Source organism: Bos indicus x Bos taurus, chromosome 9 (assembly GCF_003369695.1).
Source record: "Bos indicus x Bos taurus breed Angus x Brahman F1 hybrid chromosome 9, Bos_hybrid_MaternalHap_v2.0, whole genome shotgun sequence".
NCBI classification, from domain to species: Eukaryota; Metazoa; Chordata; class Mammalia; order Artiodactyla; family Bovidae; genus Bos; species Bos indicus x Bos taurus.
This window is the reverse complement of record NC_040084.1, coordinates 35,195,978-35,222,147: the sequence shown is the minus strand read 5'-3', so window position 1 is coordinate 35,222,147 and position 26,170 is coordinate 35,195,978. Positions and strand designations below refer to the sequence as shown.

The following is a 26,170-nucleotide window of genomic DNA, read 5'->3' as shown; positions in this document are numbered from 1 at the left end:
AACTTCCGGAGTTCACTCAAACTCATGTCCATCGAGTCAGTGATGCCATCCAGCCATCTCATCCTCTGTCATCCCCTTCTTCTCCTGCCCCCAATCCCTCCCAGCATCATAGGCTTTTCCAATGAGTCAACTCTTCGCATGAGGTGGCCAAAGTACTGGAGTTTCAGCTTTAGCATCATTCCTTCCAAAGAACACCCAGGACTGATCTCCTTCAGAATGGACTGGTTGGATCTCCTTGCAGTCCAAGGGACTCTCAAGAGTCTTATCCAACATCACAGTTCAAAAGCATCAATTCTTCGGCGCTCAGCCTTCTTCACAGTCCAACTCTCACATCCATACATGACCACAGGAAAAACCATAGCCTTGACTAGACAAAACTTTGTTGGCAAAGTAACGTCTTTGCTTTTGCATACGCTATCTAGGTTGGTCATAACTTTTCTTCCAAGGAGTAAGCGTCTTTTAATTTCATGGCTGCAGTCACCATCTGCAGTGATTTTGGAGCCCAGAAAAATAAAGTCTGATACTGTTTCCACTGTTTCCCCATCTATTTCCCATGAAGTGATGGGACCGGATGCCATGATCTTTGTTTTCTGAATGTTGAGCTTTAAGCCAACTTTTTCACTCTCCTCTTTCACTTTCATCAAGAGGCTTTTTAGTTCCTCTTCACTTTCTGCCATAAGAGTGGTGTTATCTGCATATCTGAGGTTATTGATATTTCTCCCGGCAATCTTGATTCCAGCTTGTACTTCATCCAGCCCAGTGGTTCTCATGATGTACTCTGCATTGAAGTTAAATAAACAGGATGACAATATACAGCCTTGACGAACTCCTTTTCCTATTTGGAACCAGTCTGTTGTTCCATGTCCAGTTCTAACTGTTGCTTTCTGACCTGCATACAAATTTCTCAAGAGGCAGATCAGGGGGTCTGGTATTCCCATCTCTTTCAGAATTTTCCACAGTTTATTGGGATCCACACAGTCAAAGGCTTTGACATAGTCAATAAAGCAGAAAGAGATGTTTTTCTGGAACTCTCTTGCTTTTTCCACGATCTAGCGGATGTTGGCAATTTGATCTCTGGTTCCTCTGCCTTTTCTAAAACCAGCTTGAACATCAGAAAGTTCACGGTTCACGTATTGCTGAAGCCTGGCTTGGAGAATTTTGAGCATTATTTTACTAGCGTGTGAGATGAGTGCAATTGTGTGGTAGTTTGAGCATTCTTTGGCATTGCCTTTCTTTGGGATTGGAATGAAAACTGATTTTTTCCAGTCCTGTGGCCACTGCTGAGTTTTCCAAATTTGCTGGCTTATTGAGTGCAGCACTTTCATAGCATCATCTTTCAGGATTTGGAATAGCTCAACTGGAATTCCATCACCTCCGCTAGCTTTGTTCGTAGTGATGCTTTCTAAGGCCCACTTGACTTCACATTCCAGGATGTCTGGCTCTAAGTCAGTGATCACACAATTGTGATTATCTGGGTCATGAAGATCTTTTTTGTACAGTTCTGTGTATTCTTGCCATCTCTTCTTAATATCTCCACTAATGTGACATAATTTTACATATATAATTATACTCATTTTTAATTTTATAAATAAATAATAGAAAAAATAATATAAATAATAGTGTCTACTCTCAGATGACTAAGCTATATTAATGCATATTTGTATACGCATTTACCTTAGCATCATTTTCTTGGGTATACTGATTTTCTTAAGACTCACATGCTGTGGTAGAGTTTTAGTATTTACCTCACAGCTCTTAATCCCCTGATGAAAGTTTTCTGAAGAATTAATCAATTCTAAAAGCAGGCATAATACACTTGCTGTGTATTCACATTAACATCTCCTTCACCCTTTGACTTTTGGGCTAATTACACTCATGATCCTTCTCTCTATGGACACCTTGAACTCAATGATTTTGAGTGAGTATGTTTGCTTCACTTTTCTTTTTTGAATTTTTCTGTTTAAATTTTTCTTTTTCCATTTTTCTGACAATTTTAAAAAGCGTATCTATAAATTGTTAATATCACCTTTCTTTTAAAGCATTTATTGTTATTGAGGATACTATATAAGAAGCTTAAAAATCATGGGGTTTAATTAAATTCAAATGTATTTCTATATCTGGTGTAGAAACTGACTCATTTTTAAGGGCAATGTTACATTCATTGGCACTGTTATTTTTAACTAAGAATTTATTCTTTTTTTCCATTTGTCCTCTTCATCTAATATTTATACTTCCATTTTCCAAATTTAGGAAGTTTTTAAAAAGCTTCAGTGATTAAGAAAAATTTCCACTGCAAAGGAAATATATTATCATTATAAACCTTGTAACATTAATATCTGTAATAAAATAACAACACCAACAAATATTTGCATAACTTTCTGTATCATGCAAAGTACCAATGTATTATGTCAGCAGATCAAAATAATAACCTAGTAATATGTAAATCAAGGACATTTGCAGATATTAAAATCAGGAGCCACAGACATTAAAGTCCTCCAAATAACTATTTGACAAGAGAAAAAATTTTACAAAATAATATCCAATACCCCAAAAATGGTTCCAGATAATTTCAAAATTCTCCAAACTCTTTGCCTATCATAGCTTTCTCTGAGGAAAACTTACATTTCCCTAATGAAACTCTTAACTTTACTACCAATCAACGGTCCGTCTAGTCAAAGCTATGGTTTTTCCAGTGGTCATGTATGGACTGTGAAGAAGGCTGAGCACCGAAGAACTGATGCTTTTGAATTGTGGTGTTGGAGAAGACTCTTGAGAGTCCCTTGGACTGCAAGGAGATCCAACCAGTCCATTCTAAAGGATATCAGCCCTGGGTGTTCTTTGGAAGGAATGATGCTAAAGCTGAAACTCCAGTACTTTGGCCACCTCATGCGAAGAGTTGACTTATTGGAAAAGACTCTGATGATGAGAGGGATTGGGGGCAGGAGGAGAAGGGGATGACAGAGGATGAGATGGCTAGATGGCATCACTGACTCCATGGATGTGAATTTGAGTGAACTCTGGGAGTTGGTGATGGACAGGGAGGCCTGGCGCGCTGCGATTCATGGGGTCACAAAGAGTTGGACACGACTGAGCAACTGAACTGAACTGATGAAATCACAATACCTATATATAGGACCAATCAATGTACACTTAAGATGTACAAAGTACACATACACACTCATATATATATATATATATATATACACACATATATATACACACTGAGCAACTGAACTGAAATGATGAAATCACAATACCTATATATAGGACCAATGTACACTTAAGACGTACAAAGTACACATACACACTCATATATACATATATGTGTACATATATACACACACACACACACACACATACAGCACTTACTGTGTGGCAGGCATGATTCAGCCAGAGAAGTTTATAAAAATCCAGTTCTTATACTTAGGGGTTCTGTGGTAGCTCAGCTGACAAAGAATCCGCCCGCAATGCAGGAGACCCAGGTTCAATTCCTGGGTGGGGAAGATTCCCTGGAGAACTGGGAATGGTTACCCACTCCAGTATTCTGGCCTCTCTTCTTTAACTAAAGAACATTTATTTGTTTTTCACAAAGGCTTTATCTTGAGGATATAACTAAACTGTGCCACTGCCCCCCATCCCAATCTGAAGAAGGATTAGTTCAGTGGATGTTATCAAGCAGGAATGAACAGTTTGAGGGACTGGAACCAACATTAACTGACAAAAACCAACTTCCATCTAAATCATCATAAAAATGTATAAGTGAAAAATGGAGGCGGGGTGGTCAAAGGGGGTTTCAGATTGAACAAGATCATCACACTTTATCTAATACATTCATTTCTGGCTAGGGTATACCAAAATGGAAACAGGATAACTATAATACAAAACTTGCGCAACAGCACACTGTACACACCTGTGTTCCAAGCTCACTCCCGTTCCTCTAATGCTTCCAAATGTGCCAGCCTGTTGGGCCTGTCGATTAAACAGCACACAGATTTTCTGTTTTATCCAGTCTTTGTCATAAGGCTGGTATGTCTGGGTATCAGCTCAGTAAACAAGGCAGATGCCAGGTCATCAATAAAATCAAACAACTGATTGATATCATATGTGATAGGCTTTTGGGATTCATTCTCTTTAGATGTTCTTCATAATTTTATAAACACCTTCCATACACTCATTCACAGATTCATAGTCAGCCTAAGTTCTGCCTTCTGGCCTATCGGTAGGCTGTACCAGCAAGATGGTGTGAGACTTCGCGCCAAAGTCTCCCCCTGCAGCCAATGCCGACTCTGCCGCCCCAACGAGCTTATCCGCAAGGCCACCGACAGCCAATACTCCGGTATTCTGGCCTCGAGAATTCCATGGACTGTATAGTTCAGGGGTCGCAAAGAGTCAGACAGGACTGAGCAACTTTCACTTTCAAGTGTCAATGTACTGAAGAAGGTGGAACCATAGGAAAATAATTTTATATATGTTATCATAATGTAGGAGTCTGATAGAGGAACATGGACTTTTTGAAGTGCAAGTGAATTCAAAAGGAAGATCTTCCCAAGGGATAAAAGACAGAAAAAAAATCTTTCTTTTAGTTTGGCAATCTATCATAGCCAACGTGATTATATACCTTGTCAGTTACTAATTAGTATCTAGAAAAACAGGCATAAACTGGGACTTTCCTGTGTAAACCCAAGCTTGTGGGGCCCTAACTTCCTCCAGAAAAAAAGACTGTAGTATAAACAAGACTTACAAACAGCAATACCATTCTATTTATTCTCAGAAGTCACTCTGACATCGCTATCCCATGTATCATGTAGTGCTATCACACTGCTCATTTATTCACGACAAAATCTCAGGATCATTCTAGACCTTCCCTATCTGCTCCATAGATCCTATTATAATATAAAGCATGTAAAACATATCTGTTCTTTTGTTCCATCACAATTGTCATGACTCTGAATGGGATCTTGTCATCTTATCCCTAGACTTTTTCAGTACTCGCTAATAAGTCTCCTTTCCTTCTGCCTGTTACTCTCCATGAGGACCCAGATTAAATTACTTACAATCTGTATGTAATCATGGCATTCACTGGGACTCTGGGTTCAGTACATATACATTGACTGGTACATAGGCTTCTCCTGATTTGCCCCACCCATCAGTTTGCTTTCTAACTTGCTGCTTCTTTCTCACTCTTTATATTTCAGACTTAATATATCCCCAAATATAGATAATTTTCTTCTACCTCTGATTTTTCTATATGCTGCTTCCTCTGCATATGCATTAAACATAAAAGTTCTCATTTATAATAGTAATCCAAGATGACACAGAGATGGATGACAAAGGGGATAATGCAGAGAGGAGGAAGTATTTTAAAATCAGTTAGGCAAACTTACATCAGATTTAGTTCAAAATTAGAATCAGGTGGACAATTAATCTGTTACATATTTATTATTTGTTTAGGATAGAAGAAAATCCTACATTAGATGAATTATATAATGTCTAGAATGTACCTTGAAATATTTAGAGACTGGCCTAGTATATATGCAAGTCATTGTGTTTTAACTGTTAAAAAAAAAAATGAAACTGCTCTACAAAACACAAATTTAACTACCCCATGAAGCTAACAGGTTTCAAACCTATTATGAAAAATTCTATAATTTTTTTACTAGAGACTAGAGGAGAACTGTTAGTTTCACAGGTAAGGCTGAGAAGTCTAATAAGTTTGTATCCTACTGTTTGCCAAACCTACAAGCTGACTCCACAGGCTACATGACTGCAAATGTGTTTCTGGCATAAGCTCCCTTGTGAAAACTCTGAAAGCCAAATTTACCATCCTTAGCTGAGATGAGAAGCCACCAAGGGCATCAATAGCACCTCTGACCTTGGAGGAAAAATCTCACTGTTCAAAGTCAGAGAGTCACCTTTGGACCTTGAAAGGCTTGAAAGAAATACTGGAAATCAGGAGCTCTATTATTCTCTAACAAAAACAAACCAAAACCACCAAACTATACTTAGTACATATCTACAGCAAACTTTTAGTAAATTAATGAAAACCCAAACTTTACATTGAATCACATCGCTTTGTTGTTCAGTTGATAAGTCGTGTCTGACTCTGCAACCCCAGGTACTGCAGCACGCCAGGCTTCCCTGTCCATCACTATCTTCACATCACTTTAGAATATTGATTATAAGTTGAAGAAACAAATTGGATAGTGTGCCCTTGACTGTGAATCTCTAATACACCAGGATGAAATATGCTCAAAGCCATAAATGCAAGAAGTCAGCCTAATTTTCATATCAAAGTATTTTGATGTTGAGTGATATGGAATTTTGGTGATTACATACTCTATGAGCCAATGATTTATTTTTGCCATTCTTTTCAATTACAAGATACACTGCAGTTGTCCTCCCATAGTACTGGTTTATTTATATTAGTCAAAACTTGAAAAACAACCAAGTGGTGCATCAAGTAATGAATGAATATACTAGTTGTGATACATCCTTAGAATGGAGAATTTACTCGGCTATAAAAATGAAAGAACTACTGATTGATATATGCAACAGCATAAGTTCAAGAAAGAACACAAAGAAAAATGGATTTGAAAAAATAGTGAATGAATACTTCTCAAATTTGGTGAAAGTTTAAACTTACATATTGTTAATAAGTTCAGTTTATCTAAAGTAGGAAAATGTGAAGAAAACAAGACCTTGACATATCCTGAACAAATCATTAAATATAAAGGTAAAGAAAAAATGTTAAAGGTATCCAAATAAAACGGACACACTGCATACCTGGTTGCTTATATAGAAGACAAAAATAAATCCTCATCATAGTCAATGCAGATATGAATACAACTTTAAAGTGCTAAAAGAAATAAAATAGCTTTTCAATCAAGAATTTATACCCAAACATATTATCCTTCAAAATACAAAGATATTTTAGATTTTAAAAAAATGGTAGAATTTACTACCAGCAGATCTGCAGTAAAAGAACTGTCAAAGGAAGCTTTTCAGGCCAAAGTAAAATGATACCAAATAAAAACTCAGGTCTATAGAAAGGAATGGCATTATCCAAAATTATATATGGATAAATATTGAGATTATCTACAGTTGTAAATTGTTTAATAAGGCAAGGAAGAAGTAACAAATATATCTACCTAGCACCCTCTTAACTGGTCTTTGCATCTTTTCCAGAGTGTATTTTTCTTCAGCCTAATACATTCACTTGGAAATAAACTTCAAAACTTAACTAAGCCTTTATCAATTTCTTCAAATAACCATTTGTTTTACAATTATTAACTTCCTTAACTAAATGGTAAAAGATAAGACAGGTATTTTCTTTTGAAAAAAAAAATACTTAAATATTGAAACATTATAATAATAGAACATAGCATGTTATATTATTGATATAATAATATATTATATATTAACATAAAATCAGGAAATTACCAAAAAATGTTGTTATTAACTTTTTAAAATAGCCTGTATGCATTTAAGACAAAGGTATTGAAAAAGCCCAAATTATATTTAGGAAAGTCTTTAGGAATGGCAAATCTCTGTAAGAAAACATTCAATGTCAAGATTTAGGCTATCCTACATAAAATTTAGAAAGTACATAAAATGCAAGGTACATAAGAATATACAGTCAGGCCTTCTATATCCATAGGTTCAGCCAACCTAGGATTTCAATCCGCAATTGGTTGAACCCCCAGAAGCATCACCCGCAGATAAGAATAAATGGAAGGGCAACTGTACTCTGCCATGTTATATAAGGGACTTGAACATCTGAGGAATTTGATACATGTGAGGATCAAGAATCCACCTGCCAATGCAGGAGACTCAGGAGACATGGGTTCAATCTCTGGGTCAAGAAGATACCCTGGAGGAGAAAGTGAAAATCTACCCCCAGCATTCTTGCCTGGACAATCCCACTGACAAAGGAGCCTGTCAGGTTGAGATTTATGGGATTGCAAAGAGTCAGACACAACTGAGTAAGTATGCAAGCACGAGGATCCTAGAATGAATGCCCCATGGATATCAAGAGGATTGTGCTCTTCATAGTCATATTTTATTAATTATATTATGTATATAATATATAATATATTATTGTGTAATTATAATAATCATTCTATCTAGTCAGAAAATTTGTGAAAATATTAGACACACATTTCTGAAGAGGCAACTAACTTAGAGACTGTTTAGCATCTAATCTCACTTTAAAGAGAAAATAGTAACTTTTGAATGTGAATCATAGAATAAATATGATTGTAAAGGATGAGGCAAAATTTTAATATAAAACATCAAATGGTACTATAGACTAAAAGTAATCATTTTCTCCACTACTATCATTCTTCCTTACTTTCTGTGTCTCTTTTAAAAATGTTCAAATAAGTTCCTTAATTTCTTTATAGAGACATGATGATATTAACAGTAATTTTTATAATCCAATTCTTCTCTAAGTGCATTAAAGTTTAATGTAGTCTGGCAATGGCAATTCTAGCAAAAACATAATTTGCATAAAACATGAGGCAGCATGAAGCAGAGTTATTCAGAAGGGATTCAGGCTTCCGATGTTAACACTCACAATTTAATTCTATGCCATGAAAACACACACACAAGTTTACAATTCAGAATTAATAAAAGTTTCAATGTTTCAGAGATGGATCTGTCATACATCCTCTTTCCATCTAGATACTTCCAACTGTTCAGATCTCAGATATGAAAGTATACATCCCTGTAGATTACCTGTAGAATAACTGTAAATTAAAGGTAATTTAACATTAAAATAACTCATATTATTAAACACAGCTCTAATGAATTTAGCAATATCACATATATACAGAGAATTTGAAATGCTTGGTATTAAAATAATTATGTTCAGCTATAAACTGCATCCTGATTTACCATAACAAATTATATGTAGAAGAGAGCATGCTGTCCTTGAGGAATTTAAAATTTATTATCAGACATAAGATCTGAAAAACAAAAGGAGTAAAATTCAGGATGGGACAAGCTGCTACTTAGGAATGAGAGACCTTTCATTTCCTGCTAGGATCTGATGAATCATGCAATCACATAAACAGAACAGACACCAAATTAATTTATTCATGTACTGATAACACCAGAATAGTAAGGAATGAGCTGCTTCTCCTCTCACAGATTAAGGATAACAAATGTAAACTTTAAACAGTTTAAACCTGCTCAGCCATTATTTTATTTTATGTATTTGTTTATTGTTTGGTTGGTTTTTTAGTTGGAAAGATAATTTTGTTGGTATTTATTAGTTTGCTTTTAAACAAAACTATAATCCACGTGGGAAATCAGTCACTTTCACAAATGCACTTTTGCTTTCTTCTCATACAAGTAATTATGTTTATCATAAACCTAATTCTTCAATACAATAGAGTGAAATGAGTCAACAAAAGTTTGCTTACACCTCTCATTTTACTCCCAAGGGTTAAATCCCCAAATTCAGAAATAACATTGGTGACAAATAAAAGCAATGCTGTATCATCTGTGTGGTTCTCCCAACTCACTCCTACCATAGAAACAAGCCTCACTGTGCTGTTCAAAAGTTAATCAGTACACCAGGCAGGCAGTGATCATATTTATGCATCAGAATAAAACTCAGTGGAGAAGGAAGGAACTCAGCCATAAACATACATGTATCCATTCTTCCCCAAACTCCTCTCCCATCCAGGCTGCCACAAAACATTGAGCAGAGTTCCATGTGCTAATCAGTAGGTCATTGTTGATTATACATTTTAAATATAGCAATGTGTTCATCCTGAAACTATCACAACATTGTTAATCAGCTATGCATACATGCTCAGTCGCTTCAGTCGTGTCCTACTCTTTGCAACCTCATGGACTATAGCCCACCAGACTCCTCTGTCCATGGGATTCTCCAGGTAAGAATACTGGAGTGGGTTGCCATGCCCTCCTCCTAGGGATCTTCCCAACCCAGGGATCGAACCAGCATCTCCTGCATTTCCTGCATTGCAAGTGGATTCTTTACCCACTGAGCCACTGGGGAATCCCTAATTGGCTATACATCAATGCAAAATTATAAGTTTAAAAAAGAAGAAGAAACCAGTCTTCTCTCTCTCCACTATGTGAGGATACAGCCAGAAATGAGTTATTTAAAAACCAGGAAGAGGGCTCTCACCAGACACTGTATCTATGAAACCTGGATCTTGAACACCCCAGCCTTAGAACTGTGAGAAATATTAATAAATATTTGTTGTTTCAAAACAACAACAACAACTCAATGAAACTCCTTGCAGATACACAACATTTTGGATAAATTACTCAATAGAGAGAGCAACTAATTGAAACTCCTCTCCTCATTTTTCCATATTTGATTGTGCTTTATCTTTTCCTGATGCTTCATCTTGATTGTTCCTGAGCAAGACCGGAGGGAAAGATTTATACTTGCCCAAATAGAAAGTTTAGGAAGTTTCACCCAAGCCTGTATTTCTATAAAACATACTGCCATTACCTGTAGAGGAATAGATCATTACAATACAAAGCTAATGGTAATTGCAATCTGTGTGAGAAAACAGTAATATCAAAGAAAAGTTAAAGCATAAAATTTTAAAAAGACACATTGAGCTTGACAGAAATGATCCTTTCTTTCACAGGTCTCAAGAGGATAGCCCTTGGTGAGAAACCATGCTGACATCCTGTATCAGCTCACCTTGTACAAGTGGATATAAACTTCACACAAAGCAGAAGCCAATTTTATTGTAAATTTTTTCATTGCTGCGATTGACTCACAAGAGACTCATTTTCTTGTGGGTCCCAAAGGAGGGCAGTCACACAGCATTGTTTAAGCAAATGCATTACCGTGCAAGACATGCCACATAAACCTTCCATCTTAAACAACAGATTCAGTTGTATAAACAGTATAAACATGGTTCTTTAAACAAGCACTTTAAACCAAAGAAAAGCTGTAGTTACAACAGGAATCAAGACATTGCTTATAAAGACTGTTAACATAGGCACCAAGGCAGACTTCATGTACATATTTTTGAGTGCTTGCTCTGTGCTAAGTGATTTAAAGGAATAATCACACTTGATATAAGAACGTAACTGACACACAGAGTCTGACTCTAAATTCTGGGTTCTTGGTACTTCAATCTCTTTAGCGTTGATAGTTTTCAGCCCCAAATCTGGACTTCCTGAACTCCTATTTTTTATGTTATCTGAAAGTTTCGCCCCATTCCAAACTCCAAGGTTCTTGCTTCTAGTTATTGGAAATTTAGTAACAATTAATATTGTGAGTTTTAGAAGATTATTAGGCCTTGATGGGCTTCACAGGGAGGACATTGATGAGGTCTGTTATTTCCAAAAATGGGAACCTCTACTATCCTCTATAAGCTCAGGCTTGGGACTCAGGTAACTTGTGGTTGTTGAAAGGTTTAGGACTGATAATGCCTACTAACCTATAATCATCGTGGCTGACACAAAGTATTAAAAATAAAAAGGTGATTATGTATCAGGTGTTTTTTTCACAACACACCTAAGCCAAATGAAATACCTGATGGTTCTATTTAGTAAGGAATTTGATCCAAACAACTTAGTAAGGTTTAGATTCTAACAATTTAGTACCATTAGAAAAACTGATAAAAATAAATTTAAAATATTTTATTTCATTTTTAAATAAGCACAATCACTTGCTAAGGAGATATATGTATCTGGGCTCTGTGAAATTTCTCCAACCCTGGAGTCAAACTGTGCAATTACACCTTTATTTCTTGTCCTATAGATATTGTTGCATTTCTCTCAAAAATTTAAATTATTGTGTAATATCCGGTAAATCCACCATGGCATCCCAGAGCACCTCATTACTTATTCTTAAAACTGCACATGTAGGCATGCCAAAGGTAATTTCCTCCCAAACCTTTCACAGCAAATCAATAATCAAGATTTACCCATTCCACCATTTCAATACCATTTATTTATCCTTCCTTCTCTATATCTACAGCTATTCCACTACTTCATTCACTTTGCACTTGGATTTCTGGATAAGCTTTATAACTTCTACCCCAAGTTCCCTGACTCCAATCTATTTTCCATCTATATCTCAGGCTTTCTATTTAAAAACCCAAGTCTGATTGTGTCTTTATTAGACAGTGAAATCCTTCAAGGGCTCCTTTGTTTTTATAATCTGCACCCTGTGAACTCTAATCACTCCTTATGTTTTCACTCTCTCTCCCAGCTGTATTCAGAAGTTTACAAAGCCACATACTCTTGCTTACTTCGCTGATACTTATTACTGCTTTGTCCTAATAGAAAAATCTCTATAGTCCTTTATTTAACTGGTCAGTGTCTACAGAGGCTTCAAACATTAGCCCTACCATCATTTTCTTGATGTTGCAATCCTTATTGTGTCTCACTTGTCTGTACCAATATCATTCTGTGAATATCTTTATAGGAACACTTTTAAAACATGTAATGTTCAGCCCAATTATAAGCTAGCACTTATAATTGGCCCAATAAATATTTGCTGAAATGATGAAATGCAAATGAATGAATACATGTCAATTTAGTCAATGGAGAAATGTTATACAAATCTTGTCAGAAACCTAAAGTAGAAAGAAGCTGTCTTCTAGAATGAGTTTCCAGAGGTGTTGACCAATTCTTTGGGGGAAAGCTGCCATAATACATTTAGCATAAAACTGATCAAGCTTGATAACATGGTGCAAAACTCAATCACATGCAGATGTTCACAATTTAAGCTTTAACTCCCCTTTTCATTTCATCATGCTCTGACTATGTCATTGGGAAGCCAATCCAGTCTATTGCTACTGCAATAGTATATCCCAGTACTCTAATTTTTTCAACAAAGCCTGATATTCTGTAAAGTGCTACCATGCTAAAGATACATTTTTCTCGAAAGACTCCAAACCAACAGGATGACAGTCTTAGAGTTATCTGAGAACCATTGTTTCTATGCTATGGCCTCTAAATGACAAGCAAAATGTAGAAATCATAAATCTGACAAAGTCAGAAACCCAAGGAAACTTCAGAGACTGAGTTTTCAGAAACTGCAAGAGCAAAAATTAACCCTAACCAAGCATGCCTTCAGTAAGGTAGGTAAGTATCACTGGGTATTATCAAGGAAATTCTGCCCTTTGAGCCTAGGTAAAAGACCATAACAATGAACTGCGACTACACAATCCACCCAACCAGGAAATTACTAAAACTTCTTACTTCCTTGTTTATGGAAATTGAGTATGTGCTGTGACATCATCATATAGATCATATATCTGATGGTCTCAAACTCCTACTACCATCATCTTGGCAAATCAGTGAAATTCTAAAATATCAATCATTTAAAATACTTCAATTATTCTCCTACCACATTACTCAGAGCCTTGATACTCTTTCCATGGGAAAAAGAAAGATGAGCTTTGTGGAACTCCTATAGAATCACCATTGGAATTTTTCTGGTACCTCTACATCTCAATCCTTTGAACCATTTGTGTAATGTTCAGATTGTCCTCAAGTTGGAGTCCTGAGGAATAAATCAGAAAATTTAAATAAAAAATCTCACCTTCCAATTATAATTAGGTACATCAGAAGTCTGATTAGGAAAGTTAACTTTATATGTATGTTCCTATTTCAAATTGATGGATCTGCCACATGGCTGTGAATGAGATTTTTCATAATTCATTAATAAAGGGGGCAACTAATGAACTAGCCATAAAATCTGAGAATGCTCATAGCAACATTTTGTATTACTACTTTAGAAAACATTCAGAGTGAGTAAATCAGTACAGCTATGAGACAACTGCCACTCAAAAAACAAACAAACAAAAAAAAACAAAAAAAAAAAAGGAAAGGAAGAGAGGGAGGAAAAGAAGAGAAAGAAGATGGGAGAGAGTGAGAAGAGAAAGGAGAAAGGAAGGAAGGTAGAAAAAAGAAATGAAAGAAAGGGCATTAGTATTTTTTAATATATATTTTTGAACAACTATTAGTCTAGTCAAAGCTGTGGATTTTCCAGTAGTGATGTTTGGATGTGAGAGTTGGACTATAAAGAAAGCTGAGTGCTGAAGAATTCATGCTTTGGAACTGTGGTGTGGGAGAAGACTCTTGAGAGTCCCTTGGACTGCAAGGAGATCCAACCAGTCCATTTTAAAAGAGATCAATCCTGAGTATTCATTAAAAGGACTGATGCTGAAGCTGAAATTCCAATACTCTGGCCACCTGATGCGAAGAACTGACTAATTTGAAAAGACCCTGATGCTGGGAAAGATTGAAGGTGGGAGGAGAGGGGGACAACAGGGGATAAGATGGTTAGATGGCATCACTGACTCAATGGATATAAGTTTGAGTAAACTCCAGGAGTTGGTAATAGACAGGGAGGCCTGGCGTGCTGCAGTCCATAGGGTTGCAAAGAGTCGGACGTGACTGAGCGACTGAACTGAACTGATTCAGTGTCTTTTCTTAGATGCTTCCTTCAAGGAATATCCAGCAAAATTAAAGTACTTTATTCGAATTGCCAGCCACTGAAGAGGTGTCCAAGAAAATTGAATGATGCTTCTCTCCCAGGTACACTGCCACACAGTCAGCCAAATGGAGCACTTGGTCATGTAAGCCTGGTAAGAAGTACTATGTCTCATAAAAAGGGTTAAAATATCCAGTCCTAAGTTTTTCAGATCACTGTGTGTATTAGTCATTCAGCTCTGTCTGACTCCCTGTGACTCCATGGACTGTAGCCCACCAGGCTCCTCTGTCCATGGAATTCTCTAGGCAAGAATACTGGAAAGAGTAGCCATTCTTTTCTCCAGGGAGTCTTTCGGATCCAGGGATCAAACCCAGGTCTCCTGCATTGCAGGCAGATTCTTTACCATCTGAGCCACCAAGGAAGCCCCTTTCAGATCATTACCTTATTCATTCAACTATTTGTTCACATATTTAGTCAATGTTGGAGAATCTTTTCTGTGCAAGGTACTAAACTAAGTACTGGTAATATAAGAGAGCTAAGGTCTCACATCTCAAGAGAATTACATTAAAATGAGAGTTTGATCGGTACTGCTTTTAGATCTGAGCCCTAAATGATGGCTTGATCCACATATGCTGCTGCTGCTTCTGCTGCTGCTGCTGCTAAGTCACTTCAGTCGTGTCCGACTCTGTGTGACCCCATAGACGGCAGCCCACCAGGCTCCGCCGTCCCTGGGACTCTCCAAGCAAGAACACTGGAGTGGGTTGCCATTTCCTTCTCCAATGCATGAAAGGGAAAAGTGAAAGTGACACCACTCAATCGAGACTACAACAAGCAAGCACAAAAAATGCAATTCATTCACTAAAAGGCACCTGGGTTCCCCTTACTCTCAGGTTCTGGTTTTTAGCATTGACTCAGGAGCAACCACCAACTTTAAAAGTCATTCAGACCCCAGGGAAACATTTCACATCTTATGCTCTGTTTTCAAAACCAAAGTATACTAAGCTTGAAAGCTGTGAAGATTTGTCTATTACGCTGCCAGCAGTGTTAGAGGAGAGCTTTGGAGTGTGGAAGGCAGTTAAACAACACATTAACATAGGTAAGGGAAGTGAAAATCTAATTGAATTGATTCATATTTCAATATTACTCCAAACTGTGAAACTTGATCTTCCAACATGGAATAAGGGGAAAAAATACCCAGCCTTCCTTCCTATGGGGAACAGACATTGAAATTAGATTCTACCCATCAGATACTCAACATTCAAAAAACTAAGATCGTGGGATCCAGTCCCATCACTTCATGGCAAATAGATGGGGAAACAATGGAAACAGTGGCAGACTTTATTTTCTTGGGCTCCAAAATTACTGCAGATAGTGACTACGGCCATGAAATTAAAAGACGCTTGCTCCTTGGAAGAAAAGTTATGACCAAACTAGATAGCATATTAAAAAGCATAGGCATTACTTTGCTGAAAAAGGCCCCTCTAGTCAAAGTTATGGTTTTTCCAGTTGTGATGTATGGATGTGAGAGTTGGACTATAAAGAAAGCTGAGTGCTGAAGAATTGATTCTTTTGAACTGTGGTGTTGGAGAAGACTCTTGAGAGTCCCTTGGACTGCAAGGAGATCCAACCAGTCCATCCTAAAGGAGATCAGTCCTGAATATTCATTGGAAGGACTGATGCTGACGCTGAAACTCCAATACTTTGGCCATCTGATTCTAAGAACTGACTCACTGGAAAAGACCCCGATGCTGGGAAAGATTGAACGCAGGAGGAAAAGGGGACAACAGAGGATGAGATGGTTGGATGGCATCACTGAGTTGATGGACATGAATTTGAGAAAGCTCCAGGAGTTGGTGATGGACAGGGAAGCCTGGTGTGCTGCAGTCCATGGGGTTGCAAATTGAGTCGGACATGACTGAGCAACTGAACTGACTGACATCAGATACTTCCTGGAACCCAGAAAACAACTATTTAAGAAAACAGGACAAGCAAAGGGCATGCATGTTCTTTGTGAACATTTATTCTCCTATATTTATTTTAGAATCTGTTTGTCAAAGTTCTTGGGAAAAAAAAAAAAAAAAAACCTAATAGGGTTTTTATTAGAAATACATTAAATGTAGAAATTAATTTGGAGAGAATTTATAATTTTAAAATGATGGATGTTACATCCATTAATATAGGATACCTATATATTTATTTAGATTTTCCTCTACAATCTTTTAAAATGTGTTGTCAGCCATCTTAATTAGTGAGTTTGATATATTACACTTAATCTTCATTTTTTTCATATTTTTACCATCTGTTATATTCATCTTTCATCTTATTTTTTTTCATTCTTTTTGAAGTTTAATTTATCTTATTTTCACTTTTGCATTACTATGCTCATATTAATTTGCATATTAAATTTTCTCAGTTTCTGGCACAAGTGCACCCAAACTGTGCTCAAAAAAATAAATAAAAAATTATCATTAAATTTAACTGAACAAAGATTTATGATGCCTAACATGTGTATATTACTTTCATATAGGTCTAAAAACTGATTGTGATAACAAATGTAAATACGATCCCTTTTCATGGCTCAGACAGTAAAGAATCTGCCTGCAATGCAGGAGACCTGGGTTCAGGCCCTGAGCTGGAAAGATCCCCTGGAGAATGGAATGGCTTCCCACTTGCGTATTCTTGTCTGGAAAATTCCACAGACAGAGGAGCCTGATGGGTTACAGTTTGTGGGGTCACAAAGAGTCAGACACAACTGAGTGACTAACACATTCACTTTTTCACTTTCATGAGAATATAAATACTCTGTCACATCTCTCTTTCCATTGTTACAGAATTTGTAGTCATGGTGCGTGTAAATCACTATGAATATATACTATGGAACTTTTCTCATCTTTATCTTTGCCATAGGATAATGAACTACTCTTTTCCAATGAAATGCTGAAAAAGGGAAAAAATTAAAAGCAAAATAATTTTAAAAATCCTGATACCTTTTAAGTACAATAAACTTTAACAGTAATAAATGTAAAATTATTTAGGGCATGAAATAAGCTCATCAACTTTTTAAGCTAATATTCATTTTTCCTGGGGCATCAGCTTCCACTCAGATATTTATAAATACTATGGTGATTAGAAGAACATATAAGGCTAAGCCTTTGGTTGCTTTATGTAATCTGAACCTAGTTCTTTGGGAGAAAAGGACAGAAATACTCCCAATAACTAATTTGAGGTAAACATAGCTTTACAGTCAATCAACAGAAGGGGAAGAGGAAAGAAAACAGACTCAGGAGCTGTAGTAAAATAAATTTCTAATTGCTCGAAGAAATTACAAGTGTCTAAGACTCAGGCCCAGAAAGTATATTTCTGAAGACTAATTGGCATAGGAACATTTTAATGACATTGTCAAAATTCTATTGTTACACCTGCTAATGTAATCAGATTTTTGTTTCCTATTCATCAAATATAATGTGTTTAACCCTGATGAGAAGTAAAATTTTATAAGAGAATTTGAAGACCTTCAGTTCAGTTCAGTTCAGTTGCTCAGCTGTGTCCAACTATTTGCAACCCCATGAACTGCAGCACATCAGGCCTCCCTGTCCATCACCAACTCCCAGAGTCCACCCAACCCATGTCCTTTGAGTTAGTGATGCCATCCAACCATCTCATCCTTTGTCGTCCCCTTCTCCTCCTGCCCTTAATCTTTCCCAGCATCAGGGTCTTTTCAAATGAGTCAGCTCTTTGCATCACGTGGCCAAAGTATTGGAGTTTCAGCTTCAACATTAGTCCTTCCAATGAACACTCGGGACTGATATCCTTTAGGATGGACTGGTTGGATCTCCTTGCAGTCCAAGGGACCTTCAAGAGTCTTCTCCAACATCATAGTTCAAAAGCATCAATTCTTCGGCACTCAGCTTTCTTCACAGTCCAACTCTCACATCCATACATGACCACTGGAAAAACCATAGCCTTGGCTAGACAGACATTTGTTGGCAAAGTAATGTCTCTGCTTTTGAATATGCCATCTAGGTTGTTCACAATTTTCCTTCCAAGGAGTAAGCGTCTTTTAATTTCATGGCTGCAATCAGCATCTGCAGTGATCTTGGAGCCCAGAAAAACAAAGTCAGCCACTGTTTCCACTGTTTCCCCATCTATCTCCCATGAAGTGATGGGACCGGATGCCATGATCTTAGTTTTCTGAATGTTGAGCTTTAAGCCAACTTTTTCACTCTCCTCTTTCACTTTCATCAAGAGGCTCTTTAGTTCTTCTTCACTTTCTGCCATAAGGGTGGTATTGTTTGCATATCTGAGGTTATTGATATTTTTACTAGCAATCTTGATTACAGCTTGTACTTCCTCCAGCCCAGCATTTCTCATGACGTACTCTGCATATTGGCTTATTCCCTGGTGGCTCAGAGGTTAAAGCGTCTGCCTGCAATGCAGGAGATGTGGGTTTGATCCCTGGGTTGGGAAGATCCTCTGGAGAAGGAAATGGCAACCCACTCCAGTATTCTTGCCTGGAGAAGTACTCTGCATATAAGTTAAATAAGCAGGGTGACAATATACAAGCTTGAAATACTCTTTTTTCCTATTTGGAACCAGTCTGTTCCATGTCCAGTTCTAACTGTTGCTTCTGGACCTGCATACATATTTCTCAAGAAGCAAGTCAGGTGGTATGGTACTCCCTTCTCTTTCAGAATTTTCCACAGTTTACTGTGATCCACACTGTCAAAGGCTTTGGCATAGTCAATAAAGCAGAAATAGCCATTCTTCTGGAACTCTCTTGCATTTTCAATGATCCAGCAGATGTTGGCAATTTGATCTCTGGTTCCTCTGCCTATTCTAAACCCAGCTTGAACATCTGGAAGTTCATGGTTCATGTATTGCTGAAGCCTGGCTTGGAGAATTTTGAGCATTACTTTACTAGCGTGTGAGATGAGTGCAATTGTGTGGTAGTTTGGGCATTCTTTGGCATTGCTTTTCTTTGGTATCAGAATGAAAACTGACCTTTTCCAGTCCTGTGGCCACTGCTAAATTTTCCAAATTTGCTGGCATATTGAGTGCAGCACTTTCACAGCATCATCTTTCAGGATTTGAAATAGCTCAACTGGAATTCTATCACCTCAACTAGCTTTGTTTGTAGTGATGCTTCCTAATGCCCACTTGACTTCACATTCCAGGATGTTTGGCTCTAGGTAAGTGATCACACCATCATGGTTATCTGGGTCGTGAAGATCTTTTTTATATATTCTTCTGTGTATTCTTGCCACCTCTTCTTAATATCTTCTGCTTCTGTTAGGTCCATACCATTTCTGTCCTTTATTGAGCCCATCTTTGCATGAAATGTTCCCTTGGTACCTCTAATTTTCTTGAAGAGATCTCTAGTCTTTCCCATTCTGTTGTTTTCCTCTATTTCTTTGCATTGATCTCTGAGGAGGCTTTCTTACCTCTCCTTGCTATTTTTTGGAACTCTGCATTCAAATGGGTATATCTTTCCTCTTCTCCTTTGCTTTTCTCTTCCCTTCTTTTCACAGCTATTTGTAAGGCCTCCTCAGACAGCCATTTTGCTTTTTTGCATTTATTTTTCTTGGGGATGTTCTTGATCCCTGTCTCCTGTACAATGTCATGAACCTCTGTCCATAGTTCATCAGGAACTCTATCAGATCTAGTCCCTTAAATCTATTTCTCACTTTCACTGTATATTCATAAGGGATTTGATTTAGGTCATTACTGAATGGTCTAGTGGTTTTCTCCACTTTCTTCTATTTCAGTCTGAATTTGGCAATAAGGAATTCATGATCTGAGCCATAGTCAGCTCACGGACTTGTTTTTGCTGACTGTATAGAGCTTCTCCATCTTTGGCTGCAAAGAATATAATCAATCTGATTTCACTGTTGACCATCTGGTGATATCCATGTGTAGAGTCTTCTCTTGTGTTGTTGGAAGAGGGTGTTTGCTATGACCAGTGTGTTCTCTTGGCAAAACTCTATTAGGCTTTGCCCTGCTCCATTCCATACTCCAAGGCCAAATTTGCCTGTTACTCCAGGTGTTTCTTGATTTCCTACTTTTGCATCCCAGTCCCCTAGAATGAAAAGGCCATCTTTTTTGGGTGTTAGTTCTAGAAGGTCTTGTAGGTCTTCATAGAACTATTCAACTTCAGCTTCTTCAGCATTTCTGGTCAGGGCATAGACTTGGATTACTGTGATATTGAATGGTTTGCCTTGGAAACAAACAGAGATCGTTCTGTCATTTTTGAGATTGCATCCACGTACTGCATTTCAGACTCTTTTGTTGACCATGATGGCTACTCCATTTCTTCTAAGGGATTCCTGCCCACAGTAGTAGATATAATGGTCATCTGAGTTAAATTCACCCAATCCAGTCCATCTTAGTTCACTGATTCCTAGAATGTCGATGTTCACTCTTGTCATCTCCTGTTTGACCACTTCCAATTTGCTTTAATTCATGGACCTAACATTCCAGGTTCCTATGCAATATTGCCCTTTACAGCATTGAACCTTGCTACTCTCACCAATCACATCCACAACTGGGTGTTGTTTTTGCTTTGGCTCCATCCTTTCATTCTTTCTGGAGTTATTTCTCCACTGATCTCCAGTAGCATATTGGACACCACTGACCTGGGGAGTTCATCTTTCAGTGTCCTGTCTTTTTGCCTTTTCATACTATTTCTGGGGTTCAAGGCAAGAATATTGAAGTGGTTTGCCATTCTCTTCTCCAGTGGACCACATTATTCCTGCATATAGTTTAATATTATTAAAGTAAAAGGAATATCAATTTTATTTTTGTCATCCATAAATATCTCTTCCATAATATCCTGGGCAAATGGTGTCAGTCATTCAAGGATCAAAACTTATTTCCTTCAAAACAATCTAATCAGTTGTTGAGCATTTTTAAACTGTTAAAATGTTTTTCCTTTTTATTAAGTCAAAACTCACCTTCTTATAAACTCTATCCATTGGCCACTACTCTAGGAACTTCTGAGTCTATTCTTACTTCTACAATAAAGCCTCTAATTAAAAAATAAATAAATAAAAAGCTCTCATATCCTTTTCTGTCCTCTTTTCAGACCCGTACTTCATGAAATATGGCTTCTAAACACTTGATCTGATCACCCTCATATATTTTGAACACACACACACACTCAAAACAATTTATCAGTGGCTTGGATGAAATGTGAACTTGTTTAAAGCTGTAATTTTTAAATAAATAGGGAACAAAATATCCCTTATTTATCTAAGCTCATGATAATTAGATTTTTCACCATAATTTATAATCATTCATAAAAATGATTTCACAACTTTTCAATTTGTAACTTTAGTAGGTTGATTCTTTAATATATGGCAAATTAAAATAGCTAACCTTGGCTGCAACCCAGGACTTACAAGGTGTCACTTTTGTAGAATCTTAAAGTATAAATGATAAATTATTTATTCCTCCCCTCCTTTTTTCTCTCTCTCTTTTGATAACTCAAAAAGTTCAAGATAGAATTGTGATTATTTTTAAGCTAGGCCATGTGTGAAATATGATGAGAATAAACCTAAGGTTTCTAAAATCACCTATGACACTCTTCTATCTTTTCTATAACAGTTTTTTTTTTTTAATTTTTCATTGTGAAGAGTTAAAGTCCTTTCCTTGCAGTTGTTTCCTCATTATTCTGCCCCTTAACAGTCAACCCACTTTTTACATGCTCTCTGTTCTTTCTCTCTCAACAAAAGCTAGTCTAACAATATCATGCTCTTTATATAGAGATCCATATTGCTGATTAGGTTTCACTGTGATCTTTCTGATCAATAGGTGATTTATATGCACATTAAATACTGAAAAACACTACTCTAGGCTCATTTTTGTAATCTCTGGTCTCTTTCTTGACAGTGTTTTTGAATTAAAATGCTCATGTCTCTTTCATTTATGGAAAAAACCCTTCTCATTACTCTAAACTTTCTTCCTGAATATATGATTACCCTTTCCCACCCTAAGTTTCAATAGAATCACTCTATACAGGATATTTTCATATAGGTTCTAACTTTGACCTCTGTCATCCTACTGCCTCCAATAACAAAATTAATTACAAAATGTCATGTAATTTTGTATGTCCTGGCCTGCCTGTCTTACTCTACTCAACTGACTGAGCAGACACAGCTGGCATTGCTTTTCTTATTCTTCTTTCAGAATAGAAATCTGATTTCAGAGAGACATCCAGCCCTATTTTAATGAAAGGTGACCCCATGCCCATATCTGGCAAGAGAACATAAGTTCATACAGTAGTTTTCTTCTGCCTCTTCTAGAGCAATGGGTACATGACCCAGAATTGGGCCAAAGAAAAGTGTGTGGACTTAAGAATCATTTCCCTCACTTATTATAACATCGGAGAAGGCAATGGCACCCCACTCCAGTACTCTTGCCTGGAAAATCCCATGGACGGAGGAGCCTGGTAGGCTGCAGTCCATGGGGTCACGAAGAGTCGGACACGACTGAGTGACTTAACTTTCACTTTTCACTTTCATGCATTGGAGAAGGAAATGGCAACCAACTCCAGTGTTCTTGCCTGAAGAATCCCGGGGATGGGGGAGCCTGGTGAGCTGCCGTCTATGGGGTCGCACAGAGTCGGACACGACTGAAGCGACTTCATTCCTTTTGACCCTGGATATTAATATTTTTGTAGTGTTAAACATGAAACTAATATAATCATCCTAAATCACAAGTGAAGTCAGTAGAGTGAATATATTAATAGAAGAAAAGAAACTGGAGTCTTGATGCCAAAACTGATACAATTTTTCTTGCTGTCAACCATTTTAGAAAGTTTTATGTTAATCTTATAGGGCCTTATCAGACCTTAATTTGCATCACAGTTCTGTATAATTCTCTCCTGTCCTTTAATAAACTGTAAGTTATTTGAGGACAGTTGTATACCTTTCGTACACACACAGCATAGTGTCTTTCAGGAAGTAGACTTTCAGTACATGGTTGTTGGTTAAATAAATGAGTATTCCTCTACTACTCGGCTTATCTTCTTAGCTCATAGTACCTCTTCTGGGTTTTCCTTAGTTTTAAGATTAAGTGTTTTAATAACAAGTAGCATGATGACATTCATTTGACTATAGCTTTTACTTTTAATGAACTAGATAAAGCACCCAGTTCCATGCTGAAGGCAAAATAGCTTAGGTACAATCTTTTAACTATGAAAAATAACTAAAAAGACATGAAAATGTTATATTGGGGGGGGGTGAAGAAGAGCTGTCTAAATAGTACACATGGTATTTCCCACGGTGAAAAAATTTTAAATTGCAAGTGATTCACATTTGACACATGCAAAACATGTGACATTGCATAGTGTTTCCATATTTTCTCCTCTATCACTAGCCCATGGTTATGGACACAATACCAAATCATGAAATTATGCATCTAAGAAAGGACAATGAGAAATGTTTCCCTATTACCACTGGCTAATTTCATTAATCTACTCAGAGGCATGTGCAAATTTGAGATAACATACTCTGCAAGTCCCAGTGCTTCAGAAGCATTCATTTTTATAATTCAGATCTAATTATATAATTATTAAATTTAATGCTGGATTTAGAAACACTGATAAGTAACAATACCTTCATTTTTCTAAAGCATTATTTTGTTCCTCGGGAATGAAAAGTCACTGATTAAAATATCTTCAAGTACATTTCCCAGTAAGCCATACTAGCATTTGGTTTGATATGAGGAAAGCTGTTTGTTTGTTTGTTTAAGTCTCTCAATGTTTGGGGCCACCTGTCAGCCAGTCCCAATTAGAGGCAGTGCCTGATTAAACTGCTCTCTCTAGAACCATTCGGACAACTTCATTATTGCTTCAGTTTATGATAGCAAAGCAGCCATGTGGCAGTGCAGAAAGTCTTTGACAGCTTAGAGAGAGCCCATTTGGGTGCATAGGACATAGGTTTCGAAATTGTGCACAGTTGCAAAGTTTTGATTGCATGAATTATACATGAGGGGTGACCAGCCATTTATGCTCAATGATTTTAGCCAATCAGTACAGGTGCAGGAAAGAAAGTAGACTGGGAGAGAGCAAAATCATATAACTCAGGAAAGCACTTTCTTTTGGCTCTACCAACCCAATGCATGACATTGCAAACCTTGGTAGAACACATTTACGCCACTTAATAAAATTTCTCAGGTAGTCTAGGAATTTGAAATAAATAGAGGAGAGTAGAAAGGAGAACAAAATTTAGATGATCTACTTGCAAATCACTCATACATCAGTAAGTTCTATAGGTGATCATAGGCAGGGTCTCTGAAAGCTCACTTTGTTACCTTATCAAACATAACTCTCCTCCTTGCACCAAATGTTTCTCTATTCTGTTATCCATTCATTATATTAAAGCATGGAGGTTTGCTGTCTTCTTTTGATTTTCACTTTAGTTGGCTTTAAAGAATTTCAAATGTTTACAAAAGAAAGAAGCAACAATATTTATACATAATTCAGAGAGATGATTATACATTACTTTTGTGGATAAAAAGAGAATTTTGAGTTAGTATTGTAAATAAGATACTACTTGTATCAAGATTTTTAAAATATAAATTGAATAGGGATAAGAAATTAATTTTGATAAAATACACAGTATAAATTGTAAAGAAAAAGAATCACAACAAAAAGGAGTGCTTTTCTTCTTTTTCCTCTCTTATCCTTCATTTACATGAGAATAGAAAATGCTGCTTTTTTTCTACCCTTTTATTATTTAACAGAGGCTTTCATATCAATTGCTATTATTCCTGGGTTAAGAAGCACATTTCCTGAGAGTGTAAAATAATTGAGATCTACTGTAAAAAAACAAACCACTTTCTTACCAACAGGACAGCAGTGAGGCTGTTCATAGAGAAGAATGTTTCAGGGTCACCATTAAATAAATTTGCAAGGCTGCTGGCTTCAGGACAGAAGGAAGCAGAGGAAGTCAGCAGGGGAAGATTGTGTATGTGTCAGCACTGACAGTTTGCTTTATGGTGGACCCTCCTCCTCTTTAAAGTAATTCCCATTCAGTTTATGGTAGATTGGTATACAATGAGGTCAGGCACAGCAAATCAATTCTGATATGATTGCATTTTAGCCATAGTCATATTTCTCCTGGAAATCGTGCCAGAATCAGCTATTCATTTCACAGGAACATTGATTTCCCTACCCTTACGCTGTTACTCTAGTCCATCTTCCATTCAGCAGGGTTCCTCCTTTGAGGAAAATCATGGAGGTCCCAACGTTCTCTCCAAGGGTGACTGTGTGCACAGACACATAGACAGGTGCCTTTATTCAACGGTTTTGACCACTGCATAGTATTATTTGGTGCCTCCCTGCCTAAGGTTGTATAGGTAATTTTGCCTTCATACCATCTTTATATTGGCCCACGGGACTGCTGCTGCTAAGTTGCTTCAGTCATGTCCGACTCTCTGCGACCCCATAGACGGCAGCCCAACAGGATCCCCCGTCCCTGGGATTCTCCAGGCAAGAATACTGGAGTGGGTTGCCATTTCCTTCTCCAGGCCCATGGGACTACTGCTATGATTAATGCTGTGTTTTCCCCTTTCACATAAAGAAATGGGCAAGTAGGAAAGAGAAAAAAACACACCTAAAACCTTTCCCTGCTTAGTCTTCCTCTTCTAGCATTCAGCTCCCTTTTACTCTGAGCTGCTAGTTATTACTATCTATCCTTCCAGTCATACACCCAAATCCATACA

At 37.1% G+C, this 26,170-nt stretch overlaps 1 pseudogene; it reads right to left on the bottom strand.

Annotated features, from left to right (window-relative positions):
* Positions 1-3,831: 3,831 nt before the first annotated feature.
* Positions 3,832-26,170, bottom strand: part of LOC113898899 — a 149,449-nt pseudogene continuing 127,110 nt past the window's right edge.